The 14,872-nt window shown below is 43.0% G+C and overlaps 1 long non-coding RNA gene across 3 annotated transcripts in view; it reads left to right on the forward strand.

The window, feature by feature from the left end:
* LOC112573742 overlaps nt 1–12,919 on the forward strand; it is a 45,708-nt gene extending 32,789 nt beyond the window's left edge. The window contains exons 3-4 of one of the 3 annotated variants that reach the window (XR_003101275.1): nt 4,961–5,104; nt 12,642–12,919. This is a non-coding gene — a long non-coding RNA (uncharacterized LOC112573742). The remainder of the gene's footprint in view (nt 1–4,960; nt 5,105–12,641) is intronic. The other 2 variants (XR_003101274.1, XR_003101276.1) reach the window with 2 other exon arrangements.
* The last annotated feature ends 1,953 nt before the right edge of the window (nt 12,920–14,872 follow it).

Raw genomic sequence — 14,872 nt, forward strand, 5'->3', positions numbered from 1 at the left:
TAATTAAAAAATAAACACTTTTATTTGAAATGTATTGAAAAGGGTAAAATAATTTTTTCCTGATGTCTCTGGATTTTCTATAATATATATATAACTTAAAATATAAAAGTGTGAGGAGCACTCTAAGAACACTACGGGGCCCCTAACACTTTTATATTTTAATTTATTTGTATTAAAGAAAATCTCCATACCTAAGTAAAATAAAATTATCATTCTTTTAGTACATTTCAAATAAAACTTTTATTTTAAATATTTTACTATAATAACTCTGAGCGTCTATGATTTTTTTTTTTTTTTTTTTTGCTTTGTTTTTGCTGTCGACAACGCTTCTCGGTTTTGGTCTCCGATGATGATTTCTTCTGATGCTTTGATATCTTTTTTTGTAGGCAGCTTTTTCTTTGCGTTGCACCTTCACCTATCTGTGTGTTTTTTTTTTTTTTCTCTCTCTCTCTCGACACAGAGTCAAGTGTCGGTTGCTAATCTAGCTGACTGACTGAGGCGCCGCATATCTCTACACGCTTTCTGCATACCATGGATTATTGATCGTTGTCGTAGTGTGAGAAGCATATGAACTGTAACAACAAACAGACACATTCACAGTTCCGCATGCCAGGGTTTATCGAATTTTTCGTTCTACTTTGTGGCTTTATTCTCTTTTTATAGGCCGTAATGGAGGAGAAGACCAATAGTTTACCAGTCTGAGAAAAGCATTTGCATATCTCCTCTAATTCAGACTAGAAAATTTAAAAGCTTATAAATTACTTTAGTACTTATGGACTGTTAGAAATGATTCAATATTACATTGTCATCGGAAATGAGTAATTGGATAAAATTTCAGGACTCTAGGATGATGGGAAGAGGGTGAAAAATCGATAACAACATTCCACCGAATATGTATATACACAGTGAACTGAGCTCATTTATTTTGACCCTGTTGCCGGCAGTGTAACACAGGGCTGCGCGGACCAGCGCCTAGAGCTTTACTTCATGCTGGTTGTGAAGTCTAGTGTAGTCAGTTTGTCAGTTTGCAGTCCCGTCCACAGAGTTTCATACCCACTGTGAAGGTCTACTGTATAAAGAATGTCAGTTTGCAGCCATTTGTACATTAGCTGCGTGCCTCCTGCTGTCGATCCTATTCACCACCGATAGAAGTAACTTGTAACTGATATTTTGTGTTTGTGCGAAACCGGTGCCAAGAAAAAAAAAAGCAACACAACCAGCTCTCAATGCTTCTGTGTGAGAGGTTCCCACTTCCCGCACAACCTGCCTAGTCATCGCCATCTGCATCCGCTGCGTCATCTTACGGCGCTGCCGCGATGCACGCGCGTGGAAAACGGTTTCAAGCAAAGATGGCAGCACTGTGTAGACTGGGTAGGCATCCAAGACATCGACTTTGTAGCCAGCTGTATAGTGAGACTTCTGCCTCTCTCTTCCCTTCTCTCTTTTTTTTATCTCCACATATATCTCTTCATCTGCATCTCACTCTCTTGTCTCTATCTCTCCTGTCAGTTCCATTTCAGTCTGACAGGCTGCCATTTAGAGACCGTCTAGAGAGGAGTGAATGATCTGAGTTTCGGCAGGGAAGAAGGAAGGGAGGCAATAAATGGATTGAAGGAAGAGCGAGAGAACTCTGTTGCCACAAAAATATTTAACGATCGTCGTTGCTTATATTTCCCGTCTCTTTAAAAATAACCGCCTTTCTTTTGTTTGAGTAATAAGCCATTTCGTGTCCTGCCTACAAAGCTCTATAGGCAGTTCACCACTTCTCCCCCTCTCCTCAACTTCCCCTCCGACGTGTGATAATGACACACATCAGGAAACGAACCGAATGCATTCAGTCACTGAAAACTGAAAAAAAAAAAGTCAGGCTTGTATCGCCGTTGTTCGCCGAGTGTATCATCTCGGTACATTTCCTTTCGTACCATTGAGAGTCACATGGCAGGCTTGTGACCGAGCTAAATACTAGCAGGAAGCTGTCAGAATTGTAAATTTTCTTCAACGATTAACCGTGCATGGCGATGTCGAATGTAAAGCGCTCTTTTTGTTGAAAGCACTCTGCTTTAATGACAAGAAAAATGACAAGGGATCCATACACAGCCAGCTGTGCGCATCCAGACAAGACATTCATCGATCTCACGAGCGGTCAAAGGTCGTCACGAGAAGGTCGAGAGAAGTTTACTAAAGATAATCATACGTAACCGTCATGTGATTGATCTTTCCTGTTTCTATCGCCATCATTACTGGCGGGGTGTCTACAGTTGTCGATATCAGCTTTGAGATGAAACTGGTTGAAGTTGTTCTGCTACCATCAAGGACGAGTGTTTCCTTCGCAGTTTGTAGTTCAGTTCATGGAATGTCGCATTGAGGGTTAATGCTCTATTGACCTTTGGGTATGTCTTGTCACCTGCTGCGACACATGCCGCATGCTATTGTCACATTGCCACGACACCCACAAAAACTCGGCTGTGACAAAGCTGACTGTCAAGTGACAGACATGAGACAGAATGTAGTTCAGTTTCCTTAAAGCTTCGCATTGTATAGACATGGTTGTATTTAAATGTGCAAAAAAATTAATCAGACGAGTTTTCACTATACTACTCAGTCAGAACTAAAGAAAACTAATCCTGACAAAATCAATTAAAAATACTTAACGAGAATAAAGAAGTGGGGCTTTATAGTAGATGTATGTACCAGACCCCATCCCAAACTGAAAAAATGTCGATGCTGATGTATATCATTGCTAATCAAATGCGCAGAGTGGCACCTGGCATTCGTAGAAATAATCTGTAATGCTTCTTCAGCGAAATTTGAGCAAGACAAGAAGAGAAAAATACAGAAAGAATTAAAGAACTAGAATCCTGATTTTGTACAGGTTTTTTTATACGTTTATCGTGCCGATGGAAACCAGGCAAGAGAGATACGAATAGTTTCAAATTCCAGATACATTCCTGAAACGGTAGAAATCACACCGACATCTGCAGGGTGGAGAGGGGGTGGGTAATCGATCGTGTTACTGTTGCCTGACTGAGTGCTGCCCTGGGGCTGTCGAATGATGTGCGGTACCCAGATATATTTCTTCCTGTAGAAACGGGAATCATGGAGTTCGCAGACTTCCCTTTATTTAAAAAGAAATCTGGTTTTCCCTCTGTCTCGTTCATTTCACATCCACTTGAAGAGAGAGAGAGTGTGTGTAAAATACCCTTGTCGATAACTGGATATTTTACTTTGATTTACTTTCTTCTCTTTCACACGCCTTGTAAGTGGATAAATAAAGGCAGTAACTATTGATGCCAATCTTTTCTCTATCCGTATCGTGCTAATTCTTTTTTCTCCCATTTTGTCGCACGTGCGCACGCTTCAGTAACATTTTAGAGCAGCTTAGACGAGCTTTAAAGAAAATAATCTTTATCAGAAGTGACTGACATTTAGTTTTGCAAATCCCAAGACAAGATACATCTTCACTGCTTGCCTTTCTGTTCTTTGTTCCTTACCCCTCAGAGACATGCGCATTTAGGACCAAGATGCTACTGCGCAGCCACCTTAGACCACCATTGACAGTCAGGTTCGGTCAAGACGATTAAGCATAAAAACAGAGAATATGCTTTAATCTTTCATTGACATACAGGACATCCTCTCGGCGTCTTTGAAACCTGCTTAGTATGCAAGGTCAGATACGGGTGGCGTGAAGCAGTTTTTACACTGATGCCAGCTACAGTCGTAGAAGATGAGCCTCGTCACCCGCGATAAACAGCCGGCAGTTTATCCTTGGCCTCGACCCTCACAGGACTTGGTGGATGCTGTCTGCTGGCTTTAGAGGACCTCGTGGCCGTGCCTCTCAGACTGATGGAAGTCCAGTGACACCATCGCCAACGCATGATGCTGAAAAAGTGGCGATGTTCCGGATCACATCCTACGCCCACCCCTATATATACTTGTCCAGTTCTCGTCCTCTCTCCCTCTCTCGCCCAACTTGTTCGTCTGCTGACTCCTGTCCGGTCTTTTCTCAAAGAAGATCCAGCCATGACGGTACTGAAAGCAAACTTGTTTTTAAAAAACCCTCGGTGTGTGAAAGGATCGATGCCTCTTGGTCTGAGTCTCACGCGCACTTAGTTTCCAAAGAGTTGATGGCGGCCGACCAGATCGTGCTTTCTGTTGCTGGCTAAGAGATGCACAGAAGCGTTTTTACTACTGCTTGATCAATGTTCGGCAACAGACAGTAAAGGAAAGGGGATCAGATATGTGACTGCCCTAACAGTTTGCTGCGACTGAATGCCAGCTAATATGGAATTTAAGGAATTTCTCCTAATTTAACAGTTATCGTGTTCATCACACAAGGGTATAGAACCCAGAACTGCCCGGCTTAATCTTTCAGACAACATTGACTTTTGGTGGCTGTTCCGGATGTGGCATTTGGTCAAAGCTTGCATCTATTAGTGTAAAATTGCTGTAGTTATCCAAGTAGAAATGAATCATCTAAGTATGATTAAAATCCGTTCGAAGAGGAAAAGGGACGAGCGTATACATATTTCGAGAAAGAGAGAGAGACATTTGGAAGGAGATATTACAAAGCAGGAATTCAAATGCTTGCAAACAATAGGGGAGGCTTCACCAGCGCCTTTCCCATGCCGCATTGGAAACGGTAACAGTTACATTGCACGATATCATCCAATCTGTTTGTCATCCTATCTCTGTGTGAGTCTTCCTCATAGAGTTCTTGATTACTCCCTTTTCCACACAGCAGGTCATTTTCTCTCCATACTTCAAAGAATTCTTCGGTGGCGACTCACAGCTATCCTGAAATCGCCCTGCTCGCCATATTTCGACAACTGTGTCTTTCTCCTGCTAATTCGAGTAAAATTTCCTTTTTCCTGCTAGACTTTCCGTCTTCCTTTTTTCCTTCTTGGTGAATCACAAGTTTTATTTTCCTTGTGTTATTATTTTTCCTCCATTATAAAACCAGATGCTGACCCCGGAGCTCTTGAGTAACCGAAATAATTGTCCTGCGAGCAGGACAAACTGTGGACCTGTCACACACCATAGTCTGTATATGAGGCGGGTTCAGACTCACCCTTCACAGTTGCTTCACACCATCGTTTGGCTTTGTGTAAGTTGTTGGTTTTTGTTTTTATAGATGCATGTTTTGCTAGTTCTTAGAATTATATATTTTTCATTTTTTGTTTGCTAGAAACGAATATTTCTTTCGATGTCTTTTCTTGGACATAACCACGGCATCACTTTCTGTACGGTTTCACCCCACTGCCCCTCCCTCATCACTAGCTGCCTTCATTGTGGTACTGTAGCTGTACTGTTGTCGAAGTTCTGTCGTAGTGTAGCCGTATTGTAGGTTTGTACAATACTTACTTATAAATTTATTTTTACGACTGATTAGACACTGAATTTGTTTTCCTCCCTGCTGGCCGTAATGCTCCGAGCCTCGATTTTTTATCTCCTTTTATTGACGCCGCCGCAACAAGAAGCCGAGAAAAGGTGATGTTGTATTTGAAAGTGTTTTTTTTTTTTTTTTAAATTCTGCCTAGTCCAGTAAGAGAATGCGAGAATAATGCGAAAGCCGACCCTTCAGCTGGCACTAAAAGCTGTTCTTAAGCGGATGGATATAGACGAAGATTTGATAAGGTTTGGCAAAGTTTTTATATAGCCTTCTTGCCAAACCTTCGGTTATGTGTGCTTATTTGTTAAGAGCGACCTTTACAGATGAACAAATGAAACATCAGTCGTCTCCCATTTTAGTATTCGTATCAGTTTTCTTTGTAGACCTTTCCCTCGACACAGTTGACGTTCAGTTTGTCTCTTCCCTTTATTACATGACAAGGATATGACCAAATATGGTTATTCATCCCATTTCGTCTTCATCTCCCGCAAATGGGTATTGAAAGATTGCATTCATCTTTGTCCATTCCTTAGCTCCACTCATTTGGTGTTCTCTATAATATATGGTGTTATATGTTCCTTTTGATAATAAACCTTGGTAGTATTCCGGTTATAATTGGCTATGTCTCCGGCTAATTTTTTTCCTCTCGTGCTCGTCCTCTGTGCATCAGAGTGGGTTTGTCGGCGAAGAAGACAATACGCTGAAGACTTGAACTTTAGGGCGGATAATGTTGCACACAGGGACACGCCCTGCTACCAGCGTTGCTACGGAGTTTTTTCCCCTTCGGCTGCCGGTCCTTCTGCGCGGATGGCGCACGAGCGAGTCATGTGTATAAATATCGACGGAAACATGTTTCGTCATACCGGGAGAAGCACGAGGCTGTGCGGCAGGTCGTGCGGCTGTACTACGGATAATAGCTCTGTGGTGCGTGTGATATATCTGTATGCGTGTGTCTGTGTGAGAGAGAAGTCGACATGGAAGTCAGCCTTCACTGGCATTCACTTGGTTTTTCATCTCCCGTTGGCATTGAGTGTTCTGATACATGCCACCGACAGTTCGTTCGCCGTGAGGAAGATTTTGTTTTCAGTTTATTGCGGATGATTAGATGTTGGACGCGATGATGGATGTCACATTTAGCCCTTGGAGGTGTGAGGCGAGTGGATTAAACGCTGTAGACAGGTGGGTGCCTAAGATATGTTCAACCTGTCAGCTTAAGTTGTATAAAAGGACAAGTAGTTTAAGCCCTTGGTTTTCCCATGACACATCATAATCATATGGGATTTACCTCCCCGACAACACAACGCGAAGCATGAACAGAGAGACAAGAAATGGCGGGTTATTTGATAAAAAGTATTTTTTTTTTATTCCGCCTCTATCCTAGAGTTAAAAGACTTTTTTGACCTGCCTTTATTTCTGAAGGCATAAAGACAACTCCGTGCTGCCCTTGTGGAGTGATGACGACCCTGAAAATGTTTTGTCACTTGATGTTGTTTGTGTTGGTTTTGATGACTATTTCGGGCCTGTGTGAAAACACTGACTGGCTGACTCACTTGTTTTCCGGACTCAGTGCGCCCGCCTCGCGCTCGAGAACTCATTATTCTGTGACTAAATCTCCACAAACCGGAATTGTTGTGACTTTAGTTCCGTATGAATATGTGGAGGTGGACAGTCTCTGTGTGGTGTGTTCGCAAATTTTAACAGGTTTGTTCAGTTTATTTCTATTATTTTTTATGTATCTTGTTGTTTGAACATTCTCGATCGATGACACACACACTCTCTCTCATACATACTCTCTGTTGTCTATATGCCAGTCTGAAATTGTCGCCGACACGTGCAAGCGCGCGTGCCCACACGACTGAAGCCTTTCTCTTATCTGTGGAGGTCGCGGTACACCAGAGGTATTATTGGCAAAGAGTGTTCCCCACCTGTCACTGTCATCGATGGAGGTGTCAACAATGTTAAGGTGCAGCTGGCGTGGTCATCGTCACGAGGAGCATCCTAGGTGGCGCCCCTCCCTTCTTACGTCACATCCTTATCATCGTAATGCTGCTGGCGGACAGGTGTGTCAGGTAACAGTCTGAAACTGCAGATTCTGATGTTACTTCTAGGAGTTTCTAGTTTGGTTTTTGTTTCGATGATCAACAGCTGTTTTTTCAGACTCTGTACCGAACAAAGCTTGTTGCATTGACATTGATATTTGACTCGGTACTCACTTTGATATGGCTGGCCTCTCCTCCATCCCTTATTTGCAATTCCCCCTCCTGAGATATTTTTAAAATCCACTTAATACACAATCACTGTGTAGTTGTATGCACAATATGCCAAAACAACATATGTGGCGAAACACAGTGCATCAAGCAGCGATTAAACCTCCTTTTCTCCCCTTGCTGCACGTGAGTGACATTTTTGAATCTGAATCTCACAGTGTCACAACAAGGTGCTGCAGGCAATGCGTGTTAAATTTGTCAACTACCACTCTCGCTGCATGAATGGCTTCTGATTCAGATGCAAAGTGAACAACTGTGTATGTGTGCACGCGCGTGCTCTCTGCTCTTCTTCAAATGTAGTCTTGTTATACTGGAGTTACATTTTCCATGTAATCTTCTCTTCTATGACACGGATCCCTACTCGTAAGTGCAGCTGGATGTTAAATTATTTGCCTTCGCTGAATTGGAATGAAACCTGTCCGGCCTTGTTCCGCTGAAACGAGGCAGAAACGCGGCAGCTGAAGAACCCTTGCTTTGGGAAGTCACGTGACGGTCTGAGGGGAGCACACCCTTGAACCATCGAGCGAGACGGTCTGCACACGTGGGATAGATAATAACCACTCTCTGCAGACGGTTTAAAACTCTCGGAACCTCTCTTCCAACTAATTGACATTTGTATTGCCAGACCTCCATCTTCGTCTGTACCCTTATTGTCGTGGTGGGTCGAGCTGGTGGATGCCGGGACATTTTGGGGTATTCTGTGACCGATCACAAAACAGTGGAGGTAAAAGTGCCCCTGGGTAGGGCTAGGGGTAGTGCAAGTCTAACAGTTGTAGAATGGCACACACCTTGAAATTCTGGGCAGCAGGTAGTGTTCCTTGGGCCGTGGGCAGAAAGTTTAAAAAAGTTAACAAGACCAAAAGCGTTCCGCAGTCACTGATGCGATCTTAGGCAGAGTTAAATGTGGGTTTATGTAGGTCCTGGTCTTGGGTATCGTCCACAGTGGGGTTACAGAGGGTTTGGGTATTCAGTGGACATAAAAGACATCCAAAGTCATGCAGGTTTCTTTTCCTAGTTATGCCCCCTGCATAGTGCTTTCTGTGGCTGTATCAGTAGACCAGATGTAGAATAACTTCTGAAGCAGTCTGATACCACCGTTCCATGGTTTTGTGAGGGAGTGGGTTGAGAAGGGTTTGCAGTCATCCCTGACTTGTTATCTTACATTGCAGTCTGCCTTCACATTTTGTTTTGAGCATTTTTCTCCCATCTGTTTATTGATAATATCATCGATAATCATCATATTGAAATATCGTGCAGCAGGGTGGATGGGAAAATAAGTGCAAATGCTTCACAGTGCACCAGGCGCGGGGTTTTATAGCCGAATAGTGCGCCTCGTGACGTGGTGACGAGGGGTTAAAAGTTTACGGACAGGTCAAGGTCACGGCTGGCGGCTCTTCAAGGGCAGTGTGCACTCCGTCGACTCGCTGCTGGTCGATTGATATCTTATCATCGAGGACCGACCATTTTCAGCTTTCCCACATCCGCAACCCTGCCATTTTCATTGCCGTCTGTCAGAGCATTCTGTGGTCAAGAAATACCCGACACTGCCGCCCCTTCTCCCACCCACTCACCCCTATAAATCCTGCTCGGCCTGCTAGTCGTGCTTGCAGTGTGTCTGTCCGCTCTGTGCCACACCCCCGTTAATTGCCCCTCTACGTCAGCAGTCGTGAACTTCTCGCATCGCTTGCGCCTGTGTCCATCACGTGACTTGAGTTAACGACCAGCGGTGTTTATGCACGGGTTGGGGGTGGGAGTGTTGCTAGTTTTTTTAATATTTATTTTAGGAAATTGACCTTTTACCTTGGGGCTTAGAACCGAGCCGAGAGTTAGAACACGAGGGAAAACGTGTGACCTCTGATAGTATGTGTTTCACCTTTGACAAGTGTGACAAGAATGTTATACATCGTGTGACAGTAGAGTCAGGTCTTACCTGTACTGCCGTGGCGGGTCGCTGACTGTAAACACACTGCACCCAGGGTACCTGCTGCGTGCTTCTGATATCTCTTTCGTCAAGAACATATAATTCTGATCTTTCAGGATTTTACATTACCTTCAGTCTGTCATTTTACATTTTATACAGGATTGTTTTCATTACTTTGCAAATATGATTTAAGTTATCCAGTGTATGTGAAAATAGCATTTGGAGCTTACTTTTTCTTTGACGAGGGCAAAATCATCTTGAACTCCCTCTGATGTTTTATTTTAGGCGAACTAAGCTTCTAGCCGTGTTTCTGTATTTAGTGAAATACATTTGTAACATTTCTTTTATGAAAAAAGTGCTAAAGATTGCAAACAGAATTATGGACACATACAGAGCGTTTACATATGTTTGCAAACGTTTGTATTTGTGTACATCTCTTTTCTCTATCAGATTTAAGGCTAATAACTCAGGGCGCCCTCGTGAACAGATGTGCCATCAATCCCTTTGCTCAGAAGACGATGAAGCAGACAGATAATATGTGACGTATGTAGGACACTTTGTTGGAAAAGTGCATGGGAGGTGGTGAGGATAGGGTGCCACCATCTATTCAGCTCAGCTGACTTAAAGGCTTTTTTTTTTAGCGGCGTTTCCGGTCTTGGCTCTAAAAGCGGCCATTTTCATGTCCACCCGCGTCTCAGGTTCAGGTCATTCCCGTGCGCCGCGCCCTGAGGTTTTCCCACATAGGGAGGAAAAGGAGACACCCCTCCCCCCAAATAAATCTGCTGGCCGATTTTCGAGTACATTTTGATTGCAGGTAAAATATACAGACTGTTCTCGAAGTCCTCCAAAGTTCAGCAAAGCTTTCGGGTGGTCAGGATCGCTGAATGATCTACGACGGCAGGCAAATAATGTAAACAACCAAGTCAAATACAGCTTGAAGCCACAAATTAGTCTGAGCGAAGCTTTGAGGGCAATTCGGTGGCAAGATCTTTTCCACTCGTATTATCCTTCACGAGGATGGTAGATAGGAAAAGAACTTCGTTACATAAACATGACGGACAGGAAAACAAACTTTTCTTGTAGACTTCTTGCCCAGTTGTGCTCCTCGTCTTTATCAGAGTGTGGCCTGGTGGCAGAAAATTAATGTGGGTATTGCCACAAGTTGTGAGGAAAAACATGAATCGCAAACGTAGCGCTGAATCGATGGACTATGCTTAATAATTTATATTGGGGTAGCTATGACAATGACACTTGCATATCTTTGTCTTTACAGATTATGTGTCGTGGGAGGGAGTTGTGTGCCGTTCATTACGAGATTGTTTTGAGTGGAAAGTCCACCAGGGCGTATTTTCTAACATAGCTGGGTTGAGTTCTCTGGAATATTAGTGAATAATTTGATAGAAATCTGCACAATGCTTTACGGAACTTTTCTGATAACAATTGGGGCTTGCTGTTCTTTAGACACATTATGGTCTTGACTGTAAACAATATTAAGTAAAGTAGTATGGATCGATGTTTAGTAGAATGAATTAAATTATGTTTATTGATAGTAAAGGTAGTTAGATGGTGAACGTTGTTAAAATTGAATTTACTTAATTTGTAAAGGAAGAGGGGAAAACACTCTTGCCTGGGCTTTGCTCGACGAATGGATGTCAATGAATGGCTTATAACTTGATGACACTCCTGCTCCACACGTGCTCGTAAACACACACACAAACTCTGTGATTAAGTTTGTCCACCTTTCAGTATGTAATACCCCGATAACCGCTTTCGTGTTAAAACTTGTACTAAATCGGTTTCAGTTTGCATACATTTGATCGTGCTTCACATGCACATTTTTTTTTGTTTCAAAATGCGCTGAACATTTCTCAACAATTAAACCGGATGTTGTAAAACAAAAACCATTCAGCTACACATGTCATGTGCTAGTTCATGTTCTTTACAGGTCAGGTAAGAGTTCACAGGCTTATAATAAGCAACACAGGTCAGAGTGTATAGGAGAGAGGTGGTCTTTGTTGTCATTTGCATGTTGCAGCATGTCATGTATTTCAATATACAAAACACAGCCAGAAGCTCGGTAAGCCTTAAATTAAATATTAAAGGGATACATTAGAATTCCACCATCCAGTCAAAAAAAGAAACATTACATGCTTTATTGTATAGTAGCCTTAAAGGTAGTGAACTAAAAAATCCATTGTTTCTAGGGCTTTAATGCCAACATTTTTCCATCGCACGTTTCTACTGGGGAAATCACCATCTGGGAATCCATTCATCGGCAAAATCGAGTGGATTGACTATAAGGCTACGAATCTTCCTAAAGAAGGGGGCAGTAGACAGACTTTAGACTTTTAGCCATCATAGCTTAAAGCGGGTTTCCTCGGAAGGGAAAGGTTTGTTAAAAAACATCGTGGTCAGATATCGGCGTGGGAGGATTAAAGTGCACAGTTCCACATTTCTTCCATTTCTTTCTTTATCGATCTTCAGCAGCGTAGGTGTTGTAAGTCGCTCGTGCAGCAAACTTGGCCGACATTTACCCGCTTATTGAAGGACCTTTACAGGTATGTTAGCAGACTGGCAGGCTGGTCAGGCTCTGTTGGTAAAATGCCGTTGCCTGGAATTAAATATATTATTATTAAGTGTGGAGACAACCGAGGGCATCTTACAGTACATTGCCAAGCGAAGGAGAGAGTATACATCCTTTACTGTTCCCCCATCCCCCACCAACTTCCTTCCCTGGTGTCAACAACAATGTTTGAATGATTATGTTACTAGGTACAGTTTTATTGTCTGTTTCGCTTAATTTTTTTTTTTTAAGCTGAACATCCTGATTGCTGTGTTGCAATGGAGGAGGATTAAATCATTCAAACCCCGTGCGTGTTTTATATTTGAGCGCGTGTGTTGTCCTTTCTCTCTCTCTATCTCTGTTTATTTGTTCTTTTGTGAAGAAACTCACCTCCTGATCAACCCAGCCATCCACTAAACACCAGTCCCGACAACGAAAGGATCTATTCATTCAAAGAATGAATTTCTTTTTAAAAATAACCATAACCTTTTGTTGTTGCAGAAAGGTTGGCCCCAGCAAAACTACAGCTCAGGCTGACATGTAAGGATGGAAACACCTGACTGCTGTGTCACGATCACTGGAACACCTGGTTGTGCAACGATTACCTGAACACCTAGCTTCCGTCCCAGGTTGGTGGGCTGAACTGGGTTACCGTGCAGTCCTGCTGATCGATAGATGGGTGGTTCCTTCTCCTTGGCTGCTTGCAATGCCACTTCAGGTACAGTAACTCATTGAATCCGTTGTTTTGTCGTTGTGTCTGGTCCCGCGAATTTTCTTGTTGGTCTGCCGTAAATTTGTATAGAGTTGCTTCCACAGACCGTGAAGGAAGTGGTAGGGATGAAGAGCGGTTTGCTTGTTTTTATGCGTTTATTGTTTGTTTATTTGTTGTTCATTCAAATACCACTGTTCTCCGGGGTTTGAAAAGGTCAGAAGGTAGAAGTCTCCTGACCCTTTGGTCATTAGAAGTTGTCACACTTTTCTCGGGGTCAGTTTGGGATGATCCTTGATGTACACGCCTTCGACCTCGGAACACCAGTAGTCTAACCACTCGGCCATCCGCATCCCCAAGGAAGGTAGACTAGTCACAAGGGACTGAAAGTCACATTCAAACGTTTGCTTTGTGTACGTAAAAGGTAAACGAAAAAAGGCAGAAAAGAAAAAAAAAAAAAAAACCAAAAAACGGAGGATTCACCAGTCAACGTATTGAGGAAATGATGTATAGGAGTCGCAGGGGAACCCATAAACTGGAGAATTATGGCTTTTACTTTAATACTTTGAAAACAAAACCATTTTATTGTTTGTATACGATTGTCATTGGTCGGACACACCGACCTGGAAAGATTGTTCCTTTATCGCTTAACGAACATTCAAATACAAATAAAACCCTCGTGCATTGAATGAAGCAGGAACAAGAGAGAATGAGAAGCACTCACGATCAGGCACAGAGCCTCGGATGATTTACTGTAATAGCTGCAGTCTGTCAAATGACCGGCAACGATACAATACACATTATCTAAATAACAAAACAAAAAGCTAACAGCAGCAATCCAGTTTGCGTGCTCACTGCTGGCGCTGATATCGATTTCTTTCCCACGCAATCTTTGTTTCTTTGAACTGTACTTAGCACGCATTTCGGGGTGTTTCCTCTCTGGCTCCTCTGTTTGTTGTGCGCCAACAATCCTCATCTCACCAAAAACGAGAAATCAGAGAGAGAGAGAGGGAAAACACAGTAGTGTGGATTACGAGGAGGGGGGGATGAATTCTGTTCATCATGAAGTGTAGTTATACAGTTATACAATGCAAGAGTGTGATTTGGGGCAAGTGTAGTCAGTTGGGAAGGTCCTCTTGTTGGTGTGCTTTTCTAGGATGAGTGTGACATATAAAGGTGGTGTGAGGTGGGAGAGTTGCTATACTGACATCTTCCGGCGATGCCCTGTTCTACTGTGAATAAATACACGCATTCTTGACATTTTAACAATCCTCTGCAGACTAGATAAAGTGTCAGATGTAATGTGTGCTGAAAATCAGACCATTATTGTAGGATAGTGCGGGGGCTGTCACCAGGAAGCAGAGTTGACCGTGGGCCTGCAGAATAATGTAACTGGGAACAGGCGCAGAGCTATATAGGTCTGCTGATGATATGTAGGTCCTTGTCCCTTCAACGGACTTGAGGCTAGTAAACTGAATTAAGGAAACAATTGGGTACAGATGCACCTCTGGTACATAATTATAGCCTGCCTCTGAGGAGAAGAATATTTCTTGGGTTTCGAGAAAGAAGTGATTGTAGTTCAGTGTCTCACCCGCTCCTGCAACGATTGCGTGTTTCCATTCAAGCAAGATGTTTGAGGAAAAGCCGACTTTTTTAACAGGGCTATCGAACTTCTATGTCTTCCTAATCGCCCTTTTCGGGTGTGTTTCCGAGAAGATTCCTTTCCCCATCCTGGTACATTTCAGAACGTGGCTCCATGAGCGTATCTATAGCACTTAGAGGAGGTTTGGAGAAAACCTAGCTGATTGCTTCACTGACACGAGTTTGCAAACGGAATCGGGAAAAGGAGAAGGCAGTCTTGTTTTATTTGTTGCGGAGATTTAGAGGAATGAAGGAGTCGAACACAGACGGAGGCCCCGGCAGATCGATGATGCAGATCATGGCAGCTCGATGTAGGGGGCAGAGAGTTCGGGAAAGGAAGTCTTGTTTGAATGGATGCAGTGACAGATGGTGGTCATCTTTG

Source organism: Pomacea canaliculata, linkage group LG1 (assembly GCF_003073045.1).
Source record: "Pomacea canaliculata isolate SZHN2017 linkage group LG1, ASM307304v1, whole genome shotgun sequence".
Lineage (NCBI taxonomy): Eukaryota > Metazoa > Mollusca > Gastropoda > Architaenioglossa > Ampullariidae > Pomacea > Pomacea canaliculata.